This window comes from Mesoplodon bidens (assembly GCF_964165515.1).
Source record: "Mesoplodon bidens genome assembly, contig: HAP1_SCAFFOLD_231, whole genome shotgun sequence".
NCBI classification, from domain to species: Eukaryota; Metazoa; Chordata; class Mammalia; order Artiodactyla; family Ziphiidae; genus Mesoplodon; species Mesoplodon bidens.
This window is the reverse complement of record NW_027671346.1, coordinates 251,704-275,787: the sequence shown is the minus strand read 5'-3', so window position 1 is coordinate 275,787 and position 24,084 is coordinate 251,704.

Below are 24,084 nucleotides of genomic sequence, written 5' to 3'. Positions count from 1 at the left end.
ACACACACACACACACACACACACACACACACACACACACCACTCAGTAAATCTTCATTGCTTGGACTATCAATCCATTGGTATTTTAGCATTTCCTTCAGAGATATGATGCATCCTAAGAAACTATATTTTCAAATAGCGTATTTCAGATGAATTATCTAAATGTGTGGGGTTAGTTCCTGAAAATCTATTTCTCAGTTAATTGCTAGTTAATGTTTTTCTATTTTTACCACCTTAATCTGCTATCCTTTACCTGGACTCTTAAAAAGGGCCTTCTAAAGTTTCTTCTTGAATCCTTATTTATTTGTCTATAGGAAACTCCCCATAGATAATCTTTTTTTTTTTTTTTTTTTTTTTTTTTTTTTTTTGTGGTACGCGGGCCTCTCACTGCTGTGGCCTCTCCCATTGCTGAGCACAGGCTCCAGACCCGCAGGCTCAGCAGCCATGGCTCGCGGGCCCAGCCGCTCCGCAGCATGTGGGATCTTCCCGGACCGGGGCACGAACCTGTGAACCCTGCATCGGCAGGCGGACTCTCAACCACTGTGCCACCAGGGAAGCCGCCCCCGCAGATAATCTTAAAAAAATAAATTAGGTCATTTTTCTCCCATGTTTAAGCCTCCAAACCCAACTCTGCATTGCACTATCCTATTGTAATTGAATAAAATCAATATTTCTCACCATTGACTAAAAAGCTTACATGATATGGCATCTCCCAAATACTCCTTTGTTTGGTCTGCTATGACAAAAATACCATAGACTGTCTTTTTCTGTCTTATATCACTTATATATGGAATCTAAAAAAGCCAAAGTCATAAAAGCAAAGAGTAGAATGGTGGTTTCCAGGACTGGGGGTGGGGAAATTGGAAAAATGTTGGTCAAATTATATAAACTTGCAACTGGTATTGATAGGTAAATAAGCCCTGGAGATTTAATGCACAGCATGGTGATTACAGTCAACAGTACTGTACTATAAACTTCAAAGTTGCTAAGAGACTAGATCATAATTATTCTCACCACAAAAAAATGATAATTGCGGGACATGATAGAGGTGTTAGCTAATGCTACTGGTGGTAATCATACTGCAATATACAAATGTATCAAACCAACAAGTGTACACCTTGCACTTACATAATGTTATATTTCAACTATATCTCAAGAAAAAATACTATAGGCTGGGTGGCTTAAACACAAATATTTGTTTCTTATAATTCTGAAGTCGTATTTCCCCCAAATACTACTTCACTATTGAGTTGTAAGATCATCTTACATATCCTGGATGCCAGTCTATGTTATGTATATATCTATATCTATATCTATATCTATATCTATATCTCATGAATATTTTCTCCAATCTTTGGCTTTCCCTTTCATTTTCTAATGGTGTCTTTAAAAGTGCAGAAATTTACAATTTTGATGTAGTTATAATTTTTTCTTTTATAATTATCAAAATGCTATTTTTAAAATTCTGCAGTAACATGGTTTTAATTATAAATTGAAAAGCAGATAGTATGGGTATGTGATTTTGTATCTCACGCAGAATTTGGCAGTCTGGTAGCTTGTGAATATTTTCTATTTGTGCTATTATTGCATGTATGAATTTATTTACGATAAATATACTTCTGTGATACACAGAGAATATTTAAATTGTCAGGATTTGCTATTTCCCCATAACTTTTTCCTCTCAATACTCTGAGGACTTGAAATGTTTCCTTTCTTAGTTGGTACAAGGCCTTTGTTGAGGTGGGGGGTGGACGGGAGAGAGATATAAAGAATGTAAAGAATACAAATAATAGCCCAGGTTATTCTCTATGAGGAAGAATGAAAGAGGGCAGAGGGGAAGAAGGATAGGGAACAATAAAGGAAGGGTGAGGACAGGAGAGAAGGGGTAAAAGGAAAGAGCAGTCACTATCAGGAATGGGATTTAGGAAAGGGAGTGTGTAACAAATCGTTCAGAATCCTAGCTGTGTGCTGCCTCCATCTTTAAAACAAATCAACACGATGTTCAGTGCTTTCTGGAGGTTGGTTTCTGTTTGTGTGCATTATCATACCTAGGCTGTGATATATTTGACATCCTAAATTTTCATGGAGTTTATTTCCCACTCTTTGACATCTGTGTATCTTACTGACACAACTTGAGTACTTCCTACTTTTTCTCATGTCCAATCACCATAAACTCATCAATACAAGGGACTATCATAATGCTTTTGTGATATCCAGATGACTAATCTCCCTATGGGCTATAATATTATAGACATCGGGAGACTTGGCATAGCACTCAAGTAAGACAGAGTTTGAGTGTACTTCTGTCTCTGTCAGATAGAAGTAAACTGCTCCATTATCTTTGCTGTTTGATGTGGAGACAACTATTCGCCAGATCAATAGCTGTATATCAGGAGTTAGAGATGTTTTGATTTGTTCCAGGAAAAAAAGGCCCATAAAATCCAGCAGCTTTGATTAGAATTAGTACCTCATTATCTTATGATAATCAACAATCATTGTCCATGACTTATTTGCCTTTTTTCCAGGCCAAACAGATTATTTAAATGGGGCAAGTGATGGAGATTACCATCTGCATGGTTATTTTAGTCTCTGCAAATTCCCCAGATATGTGCTATTGCTATTTTTTTGGTATTGTTTGCATGTAGGGACAGTTCCAAGAGCTTCCACTTGGCCCTTCCTATGTATTTTTTTCCAGTTGTGGCAAAATATGCATGACATAAAAGTTACCATCTTAACCATGTTTAGGTGTACCATTTAGTGGCCTCAAGTACATTCACGTTGTTGTGCAACCATCATTACCATTCATCTCCAGGACTTTGTTCATCTTCCCAAACTGAAACTCTCTACCCATTAAACAACACCTCTCCATTCATCACTGCACCCAGACCCTGGCAATCACCATTCTATTATCTGTCTATATAAATTTGACTACTCTAGTACCTCATAGGACTGGCATCACAGTATTTGTGTTTTCGGTTCTGGCTTATTTCATTTAGCATAATGTCTTCAAAGTTCATCCGTATCGTAGTGTGTGTCAGAATTTTTTACCTTTTAAGGGTCATTAATATTCCATTGTATGTATAGACTACATTTTGTCTATCCATTCCTCTGTTGATGGACATTTAGGTTGTTTCCATCTTTTGGCTATTGTGAATAGTGCTGCTAAGAACATGAAATTACAAACATCTGTTCAAGTTCCTGCTTTTAATTCCTTTGGATATATACTCTGAAGTAGAATAGGTAGATCGTATGGTAATTCTGTTTAATTTTTTGAGGAACTGCAATGGAGAAGGGTTCAGATTTCTACACATCCATGCCAATACTTGTTATTTATTATTGTTTTTAATAATAGCTATCCTAATGGGTGTCAGGCAGGAGCCGTTCTTAATAGCACTTACGTTGTTTGAGAGTTCTGTCATTTTCCAAGTATGTGTACTCCAAAAATACATTCAGATATGGGGAAATATAGTGTAGGTCACTGCACAGGATTTCTAGTGAGGTGAACTTGTGTCAAAATTTCAATTATCACATGGCTTCCATAAGCCCTATTATGACCTGAAGACAACAGTGATGTTTTGGAACCTCAGGTGTGTAAATTTATCTTAATAATCTCTGAAAAATTCTGAGTTTTCCACTTTTCTTTCTAAACATTCCCCCCGGAAAATTGTAAACCCCTTTGAGGTAGACCTGGAGAAAAAAAAATCACACTCTATACTTTTGACAGTGTTGCAGCAAAGTTTCTGAAGCTGTTGTAGCCACCTGATCTCTGGTTTAGGTCTGGGCGAGGCTGTAATTTTCATTCCTGGAAAATCAATGCAGGTTTCTGCTCATTGTGCTTGAATTTTATTTTCATTTATACAGTCAAGCCTGCTCATCAATGTAATTCCCAGTGTAAATGTGATTAATCTGTTACTGCTGGAAGTCATTTTGGGTGAAAATAGTGCCACTCTGCCCTGCTGACCTTTATGATAATTGCACTCACCTTGTTTCTCATATTAAATGCTACCACTTAACCTCTGCTACTCTGTAACCCCATATTCCTGTTAAAAGCACGGGGGCCATTTCATTGGTGCTATCCCGCATTGTCATCTTTAGCCCCCAGAAGACAGATGCCACAGAGGTTTTCAAGGATGCTTGTATTTCTCTCATCAAAGAATGTCTTAATGTCTTGAAGAAGAATGTTATCGATGACCTCTGTGGGGGCATAACTGTGGGATAGTTGAGTGGGTTTCACATACTTAATCCACTCCAACATTCTCATTTTAAGTACATGGATTCCTTTGTCTACATTCTGTCAGATAAATTATGGCATCTTGCCCTCTTTGAATGTTTCTGACTATTAAATCTATGTTTCAGTCAGCCAAACAAGCCAACGATTAAAGCCAATTCCATCAGCTAGAGCTAATACTTTGAATCTCAGGTATGTTCTTTATAATAAATTCAACACCTTCCAACTTTATATTCCATCTTTCTCAGTCTAGCACTTATAAAACATATGCCAGGGCTTCCCTGGTGGTGCAGTGGTTGAGAGTCCACCTGCTGATACAGGGGACACGGGTTTGTGCCCCGGTCCAGGAGGATCCCACATGCCGCAGAGCGGCTGGGCCCGTGAGCCATGGCCGCTGAGCCTGCGTGTCCGGAGCCTGTGCTCCGCAACGGGAGAGGCCACAACAGTGAGAGGCCCGCGTATCGCCAAAAAACAAACAAAAAAACCCCAAAAAAACATATGCCACACACACATTCTACAGGTTTCTGCTGATACACATTGGCAGGATATAGCATTTCTTTTGATGTATATGCTAACTCCTACCAGGGTGGACATTATACTTGCCTCCTGGGGCCTGCTGGAATCTGACTGTAGTTATTAGGATGCAGTAAGTGCTGATGTGGGTGGGTCTTGAGAAAAGTAGAAATTTCCTTGAAAACTAACCTATTTAGATGAGGTCTTTAGAGATATGTTAAGTAAGGGAAGGTTAGTTTCCTCAAATGGGGAGGAAGAAGGGTGGCTTCCTTTGGCGAGGAAACCACAAGAAGATTTGGGTTAAAAGTTTTCATATTAATCTGAGTCTGCCTACCTGCACTTATCCTAAATACTCAATATATCCTTATCTTAATACCCAGCTCTTCCTGATCAATGTCCTGATATTCATCTGTGAGACTTAGCACAGATGGACGTTGAACTTGCATTTTAATTCTGCAACCCACACTTTTAGATTTGAAACTTGATCCTCAGCCATGTCTGCTGTGTGGCTATAAGGCATGAGAAAATTTTAAGGCCCTCAGTGTGGCTCTCTGTGTCTTCCCATGCCTCGATCTGAGAGTTTAAACACCTAACATCTTTTAACATTAAGTGTAAACATTTTCATTTTGTAAGCTCTCTGGTGCTATAAGAAGCAGCTAATGGTCCCCGTGGTCCTTGTAGTTATTACTGCTGTAATAGACAAAATCAGCTGCCGCTTGACATGTAAAAGTATTGTCTTCAACTGGCAATATGTTCAAAGCAAATATTGCTGGTAATTTATTTATTGCTTCCACTACTCAGAAGAAGCACTTGTCTTTGCATTGGCAATGGAGTCACTACTACATTCAAGTGCAAAACCTTATTCCAGAGTCCCATCTTGAGCACCTTTTTCCTGGGATTACTCATGCAGGACAGGAAATCTGCTTCAGGAAGTTTAGAAAGTAGATTTTAATAAAAGGAGCTTGTTTCAAAAGTTATAAAAGCTGGAGTCAAATGAAATAGGAAGGCAACCTAGAGTTTGGAAAGACTGAATCCCCTAAGCAGAACGGTAATGAATGTAGAGACTGCTGGTGGGTGCTGGGGACATGGAGGGAGAAGCCCTTGAACAGGAATTGGACGCATGAGGGAGACGAAGCCTCAGTTGTATGTACAACTCAAAGAAAGAGGGCATTCTGGGTTCTCCCCTATCCCCTTCTTCCAAACTCTCACCAGTCCTTCCTTTACTCAAAATTAATTGGAAGCTAGTTGCCAGTGAATCCTCAGAAACCGAGTTTTCAGGAGTCAGTCCTCTAAAATAAAAATCAGAGCTGGAAAAAGAGAAATAGTCTTTAAAAATTATTCACACAAATATGCCATCCCTTTACAATAACTTCTCACATTCCAGTTCACTTGTTCAAATACCCCACCACTATGATAGTACTTTGACGCAAGTCTGTTTACTCCCTTGCTTTCTCCTGATACTGCCTTTGTATCTCTCCTTACTCTCTTACATTCCAGTGTCCATTATCTAATAGTGTGTTTGTCCCTAGCCCTGTTCCAGTGTCTTTTAGTTATGCTGGATCAACCCAAACCATTGCTTTCTCTTTTCTTGATCTCCAGCTTTCAAAGTCTTCCCAAGTAAAGTGTATAATAGTTTAGATTGTTTCTTTTATAAATTCATGATCACTAACCTAAAAGGTCCTTTAATATTGCCCTTTAATTCTGCTACATTAATCTGGACCCATCATCTCCCACTCTTTACAGTTCTCTCTTTCTGCACTATTCTTTGCTTTTTAAAAAAATCTTTATTGGAGTATAATTGCTTTACAATGTTGTGTTAGTTCCTGCTATATAACAAAGTGATTCAGCTAGTGCACTCTTCTTAAATGGCATGTCCCCACCATTTGCTATAATATCAGGAGATAATCTCTTTTAATTCACAGAAAAGAAAAGAAAAAACATTAGGAGAACTTTCCTGTTCATTAACATAATAGAGTTACTACATCTGCTGCCATCTTTATCTCCTTTGGTAATTTAACAGAACAGAAGCTCTATTCCTACTAAACCCAATTCCCTTACTCCTGATTTGGATTGCATCACCTTGCACTCTCTAAGGATCCTTATTTTGTTCAATACCTTCTCTAATCTGGATCTTTTCCACTATCTTTTTGAAACATTCTAAAATCTTCCAAATTGGGAAAAATAATAAAGAAGAGTAAAGCAAAAAAGAAAAGCAAAACCAAACTCACCGAACTCCTACAGAACACCTACTGAACGCTGGCAGAAGACCCCAGACGCCCCAAAAGGCAAGAAACTCCCCACATACCTGGGTAGGGCAAAGTGGAGAGATCCCCACACAGAGGATCGGTGCCGAGCGGCGCTCGCCGGCCCGAGAGGCTTGTCTGCTCGCCCGCCGGGGCGCGCAGCGCTGGAAGCTGAGGCTCGGGCTTCAGTCAGAGCGCGGGGAGAGGACTGGGGCTGGCGGCGAGAACTCAGCCTGAAGGGGGCTAATGTGCCACAGCTAACCGGGAGGGAGTCCGGGAGAACTCTGGAGCTGCCGAAGAGGCAAGAGACTTTTTCTTCCCTCTTGGTTTCCTGGTGCGCGAGGAGAGGGGATTAAGAGCGCTGCTTGAAGGGGCTCCACAGACGGGCGCGAGTCGCGACTGAAAGCGCGGAGCACAGTGACGGGCGTGGGACGCTGGGGCTGCTGCTGCCGCCGCCAAGAAGCCTCTGTGCGAGCGCAGGTCACTGCCCACACCGCCCTTCCGGGAGCCTGTGCAGCCCGCCACTGCCGGGGTCCCGGGATCCAGGGGCGGCTTCCCTGGGAGAACGCACGGCGCGCCTCGGGCTGGTGCAACGTCACGCCGACTTCTGCCGCTGCAGGCTCGCCCCGCACTCCGTGCCCCTCCCTCACGCCCGGCCTGAGTGAGCCAGAGTCCCCGAAGAGGCTGCTCCTTTAACCCTGTCCTGTCTGAGCGAAGAACAGACGCCCTCCGGCGACCTACACGCAGAGGCGGGGCCAAATCCAAAGCTGAGACCCAGGAGCTGTGAGAACAAAGAAGAGAAAGGGAAACCTCTCCCAGCAGCCTCAGAAGCAGCGGATTAAAGCTCCACAATCAACTTGATGTACCCTGCATCTGTGGAATACATGAATAGACAACAAATCATCCCAAATTGAGGAGCCAGGAGTCAGTGCTGTGCCTCTGAGGTGGGAGAGCCAACTTCAGGACACTGGTCCACAAGAGACCTCCCAGCTCCACATAATATCAAACGGCAAAAATCTTCCAGAGATCTCCATCTCAGCACCAGCACTCAGCTTCACTCAACGACCAGCAAGCTACAGTGCTGGACACCCTAAGCCAAACAACTAGCAAGACAGGAACACAACGCCACCCATTAGCAGAGAGGTGGCCTAAAATCATAAAAAGTCCGCAGACACCCCAAAACACACCACCAGACGTGGACCTGCCCACCAGAAAGACAAGATCCAGCCTCATCCACCAGAACACAGGCACTAGTCCCCTCCACCAGAAAGCCTACACAACCCACTAAACCAACCTTAGCCACTGGGGACAGACACCAAAAACAACGGGAACTACGAACCTGCAGCCTGCAAAAAGGAGACCCCAAACACAGTAACATAAGCAAAATGAGAAGACAGAAAAACACACAGCAGGAGAAGGAGCAAGATAAAACCCCACCAGATCTAACAAATGAAGAGGTAATAGGCAGTCTACCTGAAAAAGAATTCAGAATAATGATGGTAAAGATGATCCAAGATTCTATTTCCCAGATCCAAAATCTTGGAAATAGAATAGACAAAATGCAAGAAACAGTTAACAAGGATCTAGAAGAACTAAAGATGAATCAAGCATCAATTAAAAACACAATAAATGAAATAAAAAATACTCTAGATGGGATCAATAGCAGAATAACTGAGGCAGAAGAACGGATAAGTGAGGTGGAAGATAAAATAGTGGAAATAACTGCTGCAGAGCACAATAAAGAAAAAAGAATGAAAAGAACAGAGGACAGTCTCAGAGACCTCTGGGACAACATTAAACGCACCAACATTCGAATTATAGGGGTTCCAGAAGAAGAAGAGAAAAAGAAAGGGACTGAGAAAATATTTGAAGAGATTATAGTTGAAAACTTCCCTAATATGGGAAAGGAAATAGTTAATCAAGTCCAGGAAGCACAGAGAGTCCCATACAGAATAAATCCAAGGAGAAATACGCCAAGACACATATTAATCAAACTGTCAAAAATTAAACACAAAGAAATCATATTAAAAGCAGCAAGGCAAAAACAACAAGTAACACACAAGGGAATCCCCATCAGGATAACAGCTGATCTCTCTGCAGAAACTCTACATGCCAGAAGGGAGTGGCAGGACATAATTAAAGTGATGAAGGAGAGAAACCTGCAACCAAGATTACTCTACCCAGCAAGGATCTCATTCAGATTTGATGGAGAAATTAAAACGTTTACAGACAAGCAAAAGCAGAGAGAGTTCAGCACCACCAAACCAGCTTTACAACAAATGCTAAAGGAACTTCTCTAGGCAAGAAACACAACAGAAGTAAAAGACCTACAATAATGAACCCAAAACAATTAAGAAAATGGGAACAGGAACATACATATCGATAATTACCTTAAATGTAAATGGACTAAATGCTCCCACCAAAAGATACAGATTGGCTGAATGGATACAAAAACAAGACCCATATATATGCTGTCTACAGGAGACCCACTTCAGACCTAGAGACACATACAGATTGAAAGTAAGGGGATGGAAAAAGATATTCCATGCAAATGGAAACCAAAAGAAAGCTGGAGTAGCAATTCTCATATCAGACAAAATAGACTTTAAAATAAAGACTACTAGAAGAGACAAAGAAGGACACTACATAATGATCAAGGGATCCATCCAAGAAGAAGATGTAACAATTGTAAATATTTATGCACCCAACATAGGAACACCTCAATACATAAGGCAAATACTAACAGCCATAAAAGGAGAAATCGACAGTAACACAATCATAGTAGGGGACTTTAACACCCCACTTTCACCAATGGACAGATCATCCAAAATGAAAATAAATAAGGAAACACAAGCTTTAAATGATACATTAAACAAGATGGACTTAATTGATATTTATAGGACATTCCATCCAAAAACAACAGAATACACATTTTTCTCAAGTGCTCATGGAACATTCTCCAGGATAGATCATATCTTGGGTCACAAATCAAGCCTTGGTAAATTTAAGAAAATTGAAATTGTATCAAGTATCTTTTCCGACCACAATGCTATGAGACTAGATATCAATTACAGGAAAAGACCTGTAAAAAATACAAACACATGGAGGCTAAACAATACACTACTCAATAACGAAGTGATCACTGAAGAAATCAAAGAGGAAATTAAAAAATACCTAGAAACAAATGACAATGGAGACACGACGACCCAAAACCTATGGGATGCAGCAAAAGCAGTTCTAAGAGGGAAGTTTATAGCAATACAATCCCACCTTAAGAAACAGGAAACATCTCGAATAAACAACCTAACCTTGCACCAATTAGAGAAAGAAGAACAAAAACACCCCAAAGTTAGCAGAAGGAAAGAAATCATAAAAATCAGATCAGAAATAAATGAAAAAGAAATGAAGGAAATGATAGCAAAGATCAATAAAACTAAAAGCTGGTTCTTTGAGAAGATAAACAAAATTGATAAACCATTAGCCAGACTCATCAAGAAAAGAAGGGAGAACTCAAATCAATAGAATTAGAAATGAAAAAGGAGAAGTAACAACTGACACTGCAGAAATACAAAAGATCATGAGAGATGACTATAAGCAACTCTATGCCCATAAAATGGACAACCTGGAAGAGATGGACAAATTCTTAGAAATGTACAACCTGCCAAGACTGAATCAGGAAGAAATAGAAAATATGAACAGACCAATCACAAGCACTGAAATTGAAACAGTGATAAAAAATCTTCCAACAAACAAAAGCCCAGGACCAGATGGCTTCACAGGCGAATTCTATCAAGCATTTAGAGAAGAGCTAACACCTATCCTTCTCAAACTCTTCCAAAATATAGCAGAGGGAGTAACACTCCCAAACTCATTCTACGAGGCCACCATCACCTTGATACCAAAACCAGACAAGGATGTCACAAAGAAAGAAAACTACAGGCCAATATCACTGATGAACATAGATGCAAAAGTCCACAACAAAATACTAGCAAACGGAATCCAACAGCACATTCAAAGGATCATACACCATGATCAAGTGGGGTTTATTCCAGGAATGCAAGGATTCTTCAATATACGCAAATCAATCAACATGATCCACCATATTAACAAGTTGAAGGAGAAAAACCATATGATCATCTCAATAGGTGCAGAGAAAGCTTTCGACAAAATTCAACACCCATTTATGATAAAAACCCTGCAGAAAGTAGGCATAGAGGGAACTTTCCTCAACATAATAAAGGCCATATAGGACAAACCCACAGCCAGCATCGTCCTCAATGGTGAAAAACTGAAACCATTTCCACTAAGATCAGGAACAAGACAAGGCTGCCCACTCTCACCACTCTTATTCAACCTAGTTTTGGAAGTTTTAGACACAGCAATCAGAGAAGAAAAGGAAATAAAAGGAATCCAAATTGGGAAAGAAGAAGTAAAGCTGTCACTGTTTGCAGATGACATGATACTATATATAGAGAAACCTAAAGATGCTACCAGAAAACTACTAGAGTTAATCAATGAATTTGGTAAACTTGCAGGATACAAAATTAATGCACAGAAATCTCTGGCATTCATATATACTAATGATGAAAAATCTGAAAGTGAAATCAAGGAAACACTTCCATTTACCATTGCGACAAAAAGAATAAAATATCTAGGAATAAACCTACCTAAGGAGACAAAAGACCTGTATGCAGAAAATTATAAGACACTGATGAAAGAAATTAAAGATGATACAAATAGATGGAGAGATGTACCATGTTCTTGGATTGGAAGAATCAACATTGTGAAAATGACTCTACTACCCAAAGCAATCTACAGATTCAATGTAATCCCTATCAAACTACCACTGGCATTTTTCACAGAACTAGAACAAAAAATTTCACAATTTGTATGGAAACACAAAAGACCCCGAATAGCCAAAGCAATCTTGAGAACGAAAAATGGAGCTGGAGGAATCAGGCTCCCTGACTTCAGACTATACTACAAAGCTACAGTAATCAAGAGAGTGTGGTACTGGCACAAAAACAGAAAGATAGATCAATGGAACAAGATAGAAAGCCCAGAGTTAAACCCACGGACATATGGTCACCTTATCTTTGATAAAGGAGGCAGGAATGTACAGTGGAGAAAGGACAGTCTCTTTAATAAGTGGTGCTGGGAAAACTGGATAGGGACATGTAAAAGTACGAGATTAGATCACTCCCTAACACCATACACAAAAATAAGCTCAAAATGGATTAAAGACTTAAATGTAAGGCCAGACACTATCAAAGTCTTAGAGGAAAACATAGGCAGAACACTCTATGACATAAATCACAGCAAGATCCTTTTTGACCCACCTCCTAGAGAAATGGAAATAAAGACAAAAATAAACACATGGGACCTAATGAAACTTTAAAAGCTTTTGCACAGCAAAGGAAACCATAAACAAGACCAAAAGACAACCCTCAGAATGGGAGAAAATATTTGCAAATGAAGCAACTGACAAAGGATTAATCTCCAAAATTTATAAGCAGCTCATGCAGCTCAATAACAAAAAAACAAACAACCCAATCCAAAAATGGGCAGAAGACCTAAATAGACATTTCTCCACAGAAGATATACAGACTGCCAACAAACACATGAAAGGATGCTCAACATCTTTACTCATTAGAGAAATGCAAATCGAAACTACAATGAGATATCATCTCACACCAGTCAGAATGGCCATCATCAAAAAATCTAGAAACAATAAATGCTGGAGAGGGTGTGGAAAAAAGGGAACACTCTTGCACTGCTGGTGGGAATGTGGATTGGTACAGCCGCTATGGAGAACGGTATGGAGGTTCCTTAAAAAACTACAACTAGAACTACCATATGAACCAGCAATCCCACTCCTGGGCATATACCCTGAGAAAACCATAATTCAAAAAGAGACATGTACCAAAATATTCATAGCAGCCCTATTTACAATAGCCCGGAGATGGAAACAACCTAAGTGTCCATCATCGGATGAATGGATAAAGAAGATGTGGCACATATATACAATGGAATATTACTCAGCCATAAAAAGAAATGAAATTGAGCTATTTGTAATGAGGTGGATAGACGTAGAGTCTGTCATACAGAGTGAAGTAAGTCAGAAAGAGAAAGACAAATACTGTATGCTAACACATATATATGGAATTTAAGAAAAAAAAATGTCATGAAGAACATAGGGGTAAGACAGGAATAAAGACACAGACCTACTAGAGAATGGACTTGAGGATATGGGGAGGGGGAAGGGTAAGCTGTGACAAAGTGAAAGAGCGGCATGGACATATATACACTACCAAACGTAAGGTAGATAGCTAGTGGGAAGCAGCCGCATAGCACAGGGAGATCAGCTCGGTGCTTTGTGACCGCCTGGAGGGGTGGGATAGGGAGGGTGGGAGGGAGACGCAAAAGGGAGGGGATATGGAAACATATGTATATGTATAACTGATTAAATTTGTTATTAAAAAAAAAGTAAAAAAAAAAAAAAAAAACCAAACTCACCTTTCTCCACCTGACTTCTATTACTAATTACCACACTATCTCTTCTTCAAAGGCACAGTTTTTAAAATAATTCTTGAAAACGTTTTTCTATATCTTGGCAATTGTGAATAATGCTTCAATGAACATGAGAGTGCAATCTTTTTGAGATCCTGATTTCAGTTCTCTTATACATATACACACACACACACACACACGCACATATATATATACATATATATATATATACATATATTCATTCAGAAGTGGGATTGCTAAATCATATGATAGTTCTATTTTTAATTATTCGAGAAGCCTCCATACTGTTTTCCATAGTGACTATATACCATTTTGTATTCCCACCAACAGTGTACAAGAGATCCAATTTCTCCATATTCTCCCCAGTACTTGTTACCTCTGTATTTTTGAAACTAAGCATCCTAACAGGTGTGAGGTGATATCTCTTTGTGATTTTGATTTGCATTGCCCTGATGATTAGCGATGCTGAGTACCTTTTCATATACATTTTGGCCATTCATATGTGTTCTTTGGAAAATGTATATTCAAGTTCTTTGCCCTTTTCTTAATCGAGTTATTTGGTTTATTTGCTACTTAGTTGTGGGAATTCCTTATAAATTTTGGATATTTACCTCTTACCAGATATATGATTTTCAAATATTTTCTCCCATTCCATTGGTTACCTTTCCATTCTGTTGGTTGTTTCCTTTGTTGTGCAGGAGCTTTTTATTTTGATGTAGTTCTACTTGTCTATTTTTGCTTCTGTGGTCTGTGCTTTTGGTGTCATAGCCAATAAATCATTGCCAAGATCAATGTCAAGAAGCTTTTCCCAAAATGTCCATCGACAGATGAATGGTTCAAAACATGTAGTATATATTTACAATGGAATATTTTCAACTTTAAAAGAAGAAGGAGGTTCTACCATTGTGGCAACAGGGATGAACCTGGAGGACAATATGCTAAATAAATAAGCCAGTCACAGAAGGACACATACTGCATAATTCCATTTATATGAGGTATCTAAAATAATCAGACTTCATGGAAGCGGAGAATAGAATGTTGGTTGCCAGGGGCTGGGGAAAGGGAGAAATGGGGAGCTGTTGTTCAACAGGTATGAATTTTCAGTTATACAAGATGAGTAAGTTCGAGAAATCTGCTGTACAAATAGTGTCTGTAGTTAACAACAGTGTTAAGCACTTAAAATTAGTTAAGAGGTTCAATTTCATGTTAAGTGTTCTTACCACACAGAAAAAATGGGACACAAGGAAGCTTTTGGAGGGGACAGATATGTCTATTACCTTGATTGTGTTAATTGTCTCATGGGTTTATGCATATGTCCAAACTCATCAAATAGTATACATTAAACATGTGCCATTTTTTGTGCATCAGTTGTACCTCCATAAAGCTGTTTAAAAATGTTTATCTATATTTGATACCTTCACTTTATTACTTCCTTCTCATGCTTCAACCCACTCCCAATAGAATCCATCTTTTATTACTCCAATAAAAAGGTACTTCATAAGTTATTTCCAAATCCATGGATGCGATGTGAAAATTTTATCTCATACTTACTTGACCTGTAAGTAGGATTTGCTTCTGTCTTTGAGACTTGATTTTCCTTGACCCAAAAACTCTTCTGGTTTTCCTTTAATCTCTGCGGCAGTTCATTCTCTATCTTCTTTACAGGTACGTATCCTTCTCCTCAGACATTAAATGTTGAAATTCTTCAAAATTCAGTTCTAGGCCATTATGTCCTCTCACTCTAGAACTCATAATATGATTTCACAGAAACACACAGCTTCAGTTACCAACTCCATAAAGTTTGGACATTTGTGTACCTGAGACCTCTAATCTGAATTCTGTAAATCCAGTTGCCTATTTAACATCTAAATCTGTTCAGTTAAAATATACATAAAGCTAAATACTCATGGTCTCCCTAAACTACCGAATCTCTCCTCCTTCATTTTCATTTGTTTTAGTGTGTAGTGACACCATTCACCCAGTTGTATAAACCAGGCACCTAACAATAATCCTTGAGTTCAACCTCTCACATCAGCCACTATATCCTATCCATTATCAATCTTATCCATTTTACCTCCTAGATACTTCCTTAATCTATCTAATGTCCTCTATCTACTCATCGTTGTAAGTGGTCAATTAATGCATGAATATAAATTTCCCTGATTGCTTTGCTTAGTACCTTTAGTTTTTATGGCAGAAAAATTTATATAAAAAAAAATCCGGGGTTTCCTGGTGGCGCAGTGGTTGAGAATCTGCCTGCCAATGCAGGGGACACGGGTTCGAGCCCTGGTCTGGGAAGATCCCACAGGCCGCGGAGCAACTAGGTCCGTGAGCCACAATTACTGAGCTTGCGCATCTGGAGCCTGTGCTCCACAACAACAGAGGCCGCAACAGTGAGAGGCCCGCGCACCGTGATGAAGAGTGGGCCCCACCTGCCGCAACTAGAGAAAGCCCTCGCACGGAAACGAAGACCCAACACAGCCATAAATAAATAAATTAATTAATTAAAATATATATATTAAAAAAATCCGTTCATCTTCCCTATATCTTCCCTTCTGTTCCTCCATCCTCCTGTCCCCATTTCAAGCAAGTATACAGGACTCCCTAGAAACCTCTTCCTCAGGAAATATGCCATTTCTAAGCATCAAGGTGTGAAGGAGGAGATTACAAGGCAGTTGGAGGATTAAAAGCCATTGAGTACAACAAGCACTGCCTGACACTACCTTTTTACTGGATAGAGCCTTGGAGCTGCACCAACTCATTAGAGGGATGTAGTTGAGAGAGATATAGGGAAGGCATGTAATAGGCATGAGGTATCTATCTCATCAAATATTTCAACATCCCAAACATTATACAGGAACATTTATAAATGGGACATAAAGGTACAGGTGTCCCGGTCTCAGAAGACCAGAAGGACCTCCACAACACTTTCATGTTACAGGGTTTTTATACCACTTTGGCTGTATAAGGTACCTCTAATAATGGCTGAGTCTAAATTCTCTACCTGCTCAGTTATTTAAAGAATTAAATTCATTTAAATCAAGTAAAGAAACAGTAGGTTTATAGCAGCTCATAACTGCTTACTTTTTAAATTTTATTTATTTATTTATTATTTTTGGCTCTGTGTTGGGTCTTCGTTGCTGCACGCGAGCTTTCTCTAGTTGCGGAGAGTGGGGGCTACTCTTTGTTGCAGTGCGTGGGCTTCTCATCACGGTGGCTTCTCGTTGCGGAGCATGGGCTCTAGGTGCGCGGGCTTCAGTAGTTGTGGCGCATGGGCTCTAGAGCGCAGGCTCAATAGTTGTGGCACACGGACTCTAGAGCGCAGGCTCAGTAGTTGCAGCACATGGGCTTAGTTGCTCCGTGGCATGGGGGATCTTCGGGAACCAGGGCTGGAACCCGTGTCCCCTGCATCGGCAGGTGGATTCTTAACCACTGCGCCACCAGGGAAGCCCCTTAAATGCTTACTTTATGTAGAAATGCTGTCACCAATATATGGCAAGAACTTTGCTTGTATAATTTACACTAACTGGTACCTTCTACAAGAAAATTGAACAAGAATGAACTAGGGAGCAAAACATTTTTATCCTTTGAGCCATTCTGTTTTTAAGGGTTCTTGTAAGCTCTGATGTTTTATCTCTGAGAGAAAGAAAAAAAAATTTTTAATTGGAAATTTAGGGATTTTTTTTAAAACTTAAAATGAAAGATCTTGGTAGTAATTGAGTGTATAGTATTGTCATGTGTTTTATCATTCAATTTATAGAACTAATTGCCCATGTGTTCTTATAATAGGGGAGGAAAAAATAACAGTTTTAGTCCCAGTATAGATATTGCATGATAAAAGGAGAATGATGACCATCTCCATTTCCAAAGGGAGAACAAGAATTCAAAACATGCTATGCCATAAAACGTTTAATTCAGCATTTTAAAATATTTTGAGCATTTTGAACTCAATGTTTTGTAACTTCTAAAAATGTATAATGTATATACATAATTTCCACACATTTAAAATGAGTTGTTAAATTGTTGAGACCTGACTTCTTTCTCAAAATTAAGGTATGCTAGTCGGACCTGAGAATAGCCTCCAGAGGGCGACCAAGTTTCATCCCTGCAAACAACTGCATCAAAATTTAACATTGCTTCCAACAAAAGCAAGGACTTTCTAAAGTTAAAATTTGAAAAGCCAGTGATAATAGTTAATCCTTGAAAAAATACCATGACCCAAAGTCTGAATAGCTCTGCAAATATTGGTTGTTTAAGAAGGAGACCACCTCTAATTTGATGGTTTAGTAGAGCAAGGGTCTTTGGATCTAGACAAATCTCACAAAGCTACTAGATCAGCAAAACTTGTCATCAGTTCACGCATGCTCTAATTTTCCTGCTCACTGAAGTCTACCTATTCTAAGCACCTTGTATTAGCAGGGTTTGGCTCTTGCATTTCCACAGACGCAAGGCCTTAAATTCAAGGGTCAGCTCTACAAATTGGTTGATATATTACTTTGTAAACAGAGTTTCATCTACGGAATGGGATAAATATCTTCCTTATGTCTCATTGTTTTGTGAGGATTAAATTAGATAAATATATGAAAACACTTGACACAATGACTGGTAGGTAAACTTACTTTCTGCCCATTTCTTTTGCCCTCCCTTTTTTTCTCCTTAAATTGAGAAAGATAGGATCTTATTATGTCATTCACTTCAATGTTTTAGTGCTATATCACTCTTCCATTACTTTTCCCCAAAGTATATTTTTAAAAATCTCACAGAAATAAAGTAGTGATTAAGTTTAAGTAATTGATATTTCTCAATCCCTAGACAGAAGTATATCTAATAAAAGTAGGTTTGTTAATCCTTGACTGATAATGACTAGAAAATAAAGAAGTATTTCTAATTGGGCAATCCATCCAATTGGCTCTCACCGTGTACCAACGGATTATTATTTTTCTACTTATTTCATCTTTATTAAAGCTACAACACAGAGAACATTAGTTGAGTTAACTTTGTAACTGCCCTTTCTCATTATTCCTGACCTGTATCTAACTAGCAGACAGTTACTTTTGATTCTTCTGAGAAAGTTTCTAAAGCATTGCTTTTCTTTATAAAATAACCTTCCTGAAGGTAATGCTAATTTTAACTACTGATCAAGATGGCCTTAATGTGTCCCTCAGTTTGGCTAAACTTCAGACAGGTTTTTTCTTTACCATAGGCCCCTAACCTCCCTTTTCTGAAAACATTTACTTTAAGAAACTTGAAATTGTAAATTCTTTCTCTGCCCCTTTGAGATGTAAATTTTCTCCTAGTCACTTGATACTTTTCCAACCCAGAAATGTCTTTCTCAAGGACCTGGGAGTCAGCTCTTTGAAATATAACCTTCAAGAAAGGTATTGCCCCTAGTTCCCAGTCTCTGTGGGGAGTATAGGAGCCTAACTTGGATAAGAGCCAAAGCAAACAGAGATGGTCTAATTATATTGACCAACCTCTTCTCCAGCATCCTCTACTATTTTTCCTACAGCTCATCCTGGCATCTAAAAACTTCCATGCCTTTTGTTTCAGCAGAATGGAGTTCAGTCTCTCTCCCCTATTACAGAATCATCTTGAGTAAAGTACTCCTTGCCTGTTTAACCATCTGGTGCAATTTTTCTTTGACATCACTCCATCACATACTCCACACTGCCTACCACTTTCAGATTAATCTTATAAAACTTTGTATATGTGCTGCTGAAGTGAGCACAATCTTTATAGAACTTTGAATCACTCCCTATTTCCTGTGGCATGAAGCCCACCATTCAAACTTCTCCACAGTCTTATACCTTCCAAACTCATTAGTGTTATCTTCCAATTCCTGAATTCTCTCCTCCAATAATATTAGTACATTTTCTTCCTAAACGTGGCTAACATTTCCCCATTTTGAGATTTCATGTCTCTTCTAATTTTTTTTTTAATATTTGGAAATTTTATTATACTGTATTTGCCCATAACAAATAAAATAGAAATTGTTTCAAGTCTTTGCAAATAAATTTAATACAGGGTATTAAGAACACCAGTGATGAAACTTCTGAGAAGTAAAGAAGGGCCACCTAGATAATGGAGTGATTAGTAGGAACAGGAATTTACTTTTACCCCGATGCTGGAAAGGCAGAGTTAAGCAGAGGGTTGTAAAGGAGTCCAGGGCCAGGTTAAATGATCATCAATGTCAGACCATACCAGTTCTGTCTCATTGGAGTTGGAGCCGTGGAAGTTACAAAGTTGCTGCTGGAGAATCTTCACAAAGTAGAGGAAGAAAGGGAGAAATCTCGTAGCTTATCCCTAAACTCCCATATACCATCAGTTGCTTCTTTTTGGCTGCGCCTGATCAGAAGTAAGCTGCCTGTATGAGTCTGCTATCATGTGATACAAAACAGATTCAAGAAGGAACAATGAGTAAATTCAAGAAAAAGCAGCCCAAAACTAGTATTTTTGCTTGAATGTTGTGCAACGGTCTGTTTTCTGTATTTTTCTAACTTTATTGAGATGTAATTGACATATAGCATTGTGTAAGTTTAAGGTGTACAACCTGTTGGTATGTTACATGTTGTGAAATGATTACCACAGCGGAGCTAGTTAACACAACTCCGTTACCTCGCATAAATACCTTTTTTTTTTCGGTGAGAACATTTAAGATCTACTCTCTTAGCAACTTTAAAGCATATAATACAGTTCTGTTAACCTCAGTCACCATGCTGTAGATTAGATTCCCAGAAATTCATGTGCTAACTGGATATTTTACCCTTTGGTCAACATCTCCCCATTTCCCCCAACCCCAACCCCTGGCAACAACCATTCTATTCTCTGTTTCCCTGGGTTTGGCTCTTTTAGAGTCTACAATTTAGTTATATCATACAGTATTTATTTTTCTCTCTCTGACTTATTTCACTCATCATAATGCCCCAAGGATCCATAAATGTTGTTGCAAGTGGCAGGATTTTCTTCTTTTTCATGGCTGAATAATATTCCATCTATGTACGTACCACGTCTTCTATATCCATTTATCCATGTATGGACACTTTGGTTGTTTCCATTTCTCGGCAATTGTGAATAATGCTGCAATGAACGTGCGAGTGCAGATATCTCTTTGAAATAGTGATTTCATTTTCTTTGGATATATATATATATATACCCAAAGCAGGATTGCTAATGTATGGTAGTTTTCTTTTTAATTTTTTGAGGAGACTCCATATTGTTTACCATAGCGGCTGTACCAATTTACATTCCCACCAACAGTGCACAAGGGTTTCCTTTTCTGCATCCTTGTCAACATTTGTTACCTCTTAGTCTCTTTGAGGTGATATCTCGTTGTAGTTTTGATTTGCATTTCCCTGGTGATTAGTGATGTAGAGCATCTTTTCATGAACCTGTTGGTGATTTGGATGTCTTCATCGGAAAAATTTTTATTCAGTTCTTCTGCCCAAGTTTTAATTGAATTGTTTGAGAATCTATATCTATCTATAGATAGATAGATAGATATAGCCATTGTATGAGTTCCTCATATAGTTTGGATATTAACACCTTATCACATACATGATGTGCAAATATTTTCTCCCATTCTGTAGCTCGCCCTTTCATTTTGTTGATTGTTTATTGTTCTGTGTAGAAGCTTTTTAGGTTGATGTAGTTATATAACAAGTTGTATATAACAAGTTATATAACAAGTTGTATTTCTCTTGGTGATTTTAAGATTCCCTTGTTATCTTTAACGTTGACATTTTAATTTTAATATTTCTTGGTATGGATCTCTTTAGGTTGATCTGCTTTGGAGCTCTCTGGGCTTCCTGTATCTGGATGTCTGTTTCTTTCCCCAGGTTAGGAAAAGTTTTCAGATATTATTTCTACAAATGTTTTCTGCCCCCTTTTCTCTTCTCCTTCTGGAGTTCCTATAAGGTGAATGTTATTCCATTTGATGTGCCATAAATCCCTTAAGCTATATTCATTATTTTCATTCTTTTTTCTTCCTTATTCTCTGATTGGATGAGTTCCTCTGACCTGTCTTTGAGTTCACCTATTCTTTCTTGTGCTTCATCTACTGTATTTCTAAGTTCAATTATTGCATTCTCCAGTTCTGTGACTTCTATTTGGAACTTTCTTATATCTTCTGTTTCTTCGTTGAAGTTCTCACTGTTTTCATCCATTTTCCTTCTGAGTTCAGTGAGCATTTTTATGACCATAACTTTGAACTCTTTATCAAGTAAATTACTTATGTTCATTTCGTTAAGATTTTCCCCTGAGGTTTTATTTTGTTCTTTTTTTGGAGTATAGTCCTCTCTTTCTTCATTTTGCTTGACTCTCTGTGTTGGTTTCTATGCATTAAGTGAAATAGCCACATCTCCCAGCCTTGAAGAGCTGTGTGACAGATGAACCTTGTCATTTAACCCTGTCTACTCTTGGTTGCCTCTCAAATCTTTGTGATTGTCTGAGCAGTTTATTTTTAATAGACCTGGCACACCATCCCAGCAGTTGAGGGTGTGCCAAGACAAATGAGCAACCCAAAGGGGAGGATCTCAGGCAGTACCTAGATTTAGGTTGATAGGAAGCCAGAAAATTTGGTAACAGCTTTTAAAGAATGCAAATATATTTAGCCTTGTGAGATTGCAAGTGTAAGCCCTGCTGCGCCCCAGAAGCAAGCAACCTGAAGGTGTTCCCCGGGGAGCAGTCACAAGAAAACAGTGCTTCAGATAAGTGTACAGGCTCCATTCTGGGAGATACCAGTGAACTGTAGTAAGGCAGAGTGAGGGTGGAGAGATGGCACCCCCAGCCTACCTTCCCCGAGAGCACATCCGTAGCCTCTAGATGTGTGCTGAACCTGAAGTCTGCTCTTAAGTCTTGTCCCTACTAGCAAATAGGCCTTTTTCATGTAAAGGCTGGGGCTGTGTCTCAGTCTGATGTGTAGTGGTACATCCTGGGGGTGGTATCCTGCCAAGAACTGTCTCTCCAATTGTTACAGTCCCATGGGACCCAGAAAAGAAATCCCTCCTGGCCTCCAGAGCCAGGTGATCAAGGAGCATCCCCTGAGTGGAGGCCACAAAAATGGGATCTCCTGTCTTGGAGATTCTGGCTCTCTGGAGCACATCAGAAGGAAAGTGTGAAGATGATGCTTACTGGCTGAGTGAGGCGGTGGGAAGAGTGCAAAGATGACACCATTTGAATAAAGGGAAAGAGGGAAAAGAAAAAAAGAAAAAGAGGAAGAAAAAAATATATATATAGCAAGACAGAGGAAGAGCAGGGAAGAAGGAGCCAGCTGGCTGTAGCACAAAGTTGTCACCTGCAGGAAAGGAAAAAGGGGAAAAAAGATGGCACCTTTCAGTTTTATCAAGGCAGAGAGAGAGCAGGAAGATGGCACCTGCCAGCCTCTGTCCCTGGGGAGTATTCCAGCAGGCCCCTGTTCCTCAGATTAATGCTTTAAAATTGGGAAGTGCGTCTCTTTCACAAAAAGTCAGAGTGCTTTTCAAACAAACAGAATATTATTTATGTATATGTAAGTTTATTTATTTATTACAATAATCTAGGAGGGAAGACTTTACAAATAAACAAATGTGCAGAAATATGAACTAACTTGCTTGTGAATAACAGACCTGGAGCATGCCTCAGAGAAAGTGTGTAAAATGGCTCAAAACTAGAGAAAGCATAGAAGCAAACTAACCACTGACACGGCACTAATAGAAAAGCTATCAAAAGTCTAAATCTGGGCTTCCCTGGTGGCACAGTGGTTGAGAGTCCGCCTGCCGATGCAGGGGACATGGGTTCATACCCCGGTCTGGGAAGATCCCACATGCCGCGGAGCGGCTGGGCCTGTGAGCCATGGCCGCTGAGCCTGCAGGTCTGGAGCCTGTGCTCTGCAGTGGGAGAGGCCACAACAGTGAGAGCTCCACGTACAGCAAAAAAAAAAAAAAAAATGTCTAAATCTGAGCAGAACCAGGAAGAAAGGAAATCATAAGAGGGATGAGACCTTGCTAAATAAATACATTTTTATTTCCATAATTAGAGGTAAGCATAAGGAAGAGATGAAACTAATTCCTAGCGTCAAGCCTATGTAAGTGGAAAGGGTGTGATTTCAATTAACAAGAATTTCGTGTTTAGATTCAAAACAAGTATTTGTGTCAAAGAACCAATTCCAGTAGATTCCATGAGACATGCATATTTAGATTCATTTTTCTGCATCAATGCTTTCAAGCTTTTAACCCATCCTTCTGGTGGGAAAGAAAAAGACATAAATATATGAAATATCTTATCAAGCTTTAATTATGTTTACTGCTTGATTTAAAATTACTCTTTATTAAGTTAAAACGAAGATATTCTAGACTAACTCCAAAGCAGAATTGAAATGGCACACGAAAATGATCAAACATGATTCAAGCATCTCATTTAACTGAGATTTTACTACGTTTGTGTAATGATGTCTGATATTGTGTTTTCATTAAACATAGCAGAGTAGAGCGAAACAGGGAGAGTCATCCTATAGACCTTGTTTGAATCTAAACATATTATCTATTACTGTAACTTTGAGAAAATCACTTAATTTGCATCAGCCTCCATGCCTTT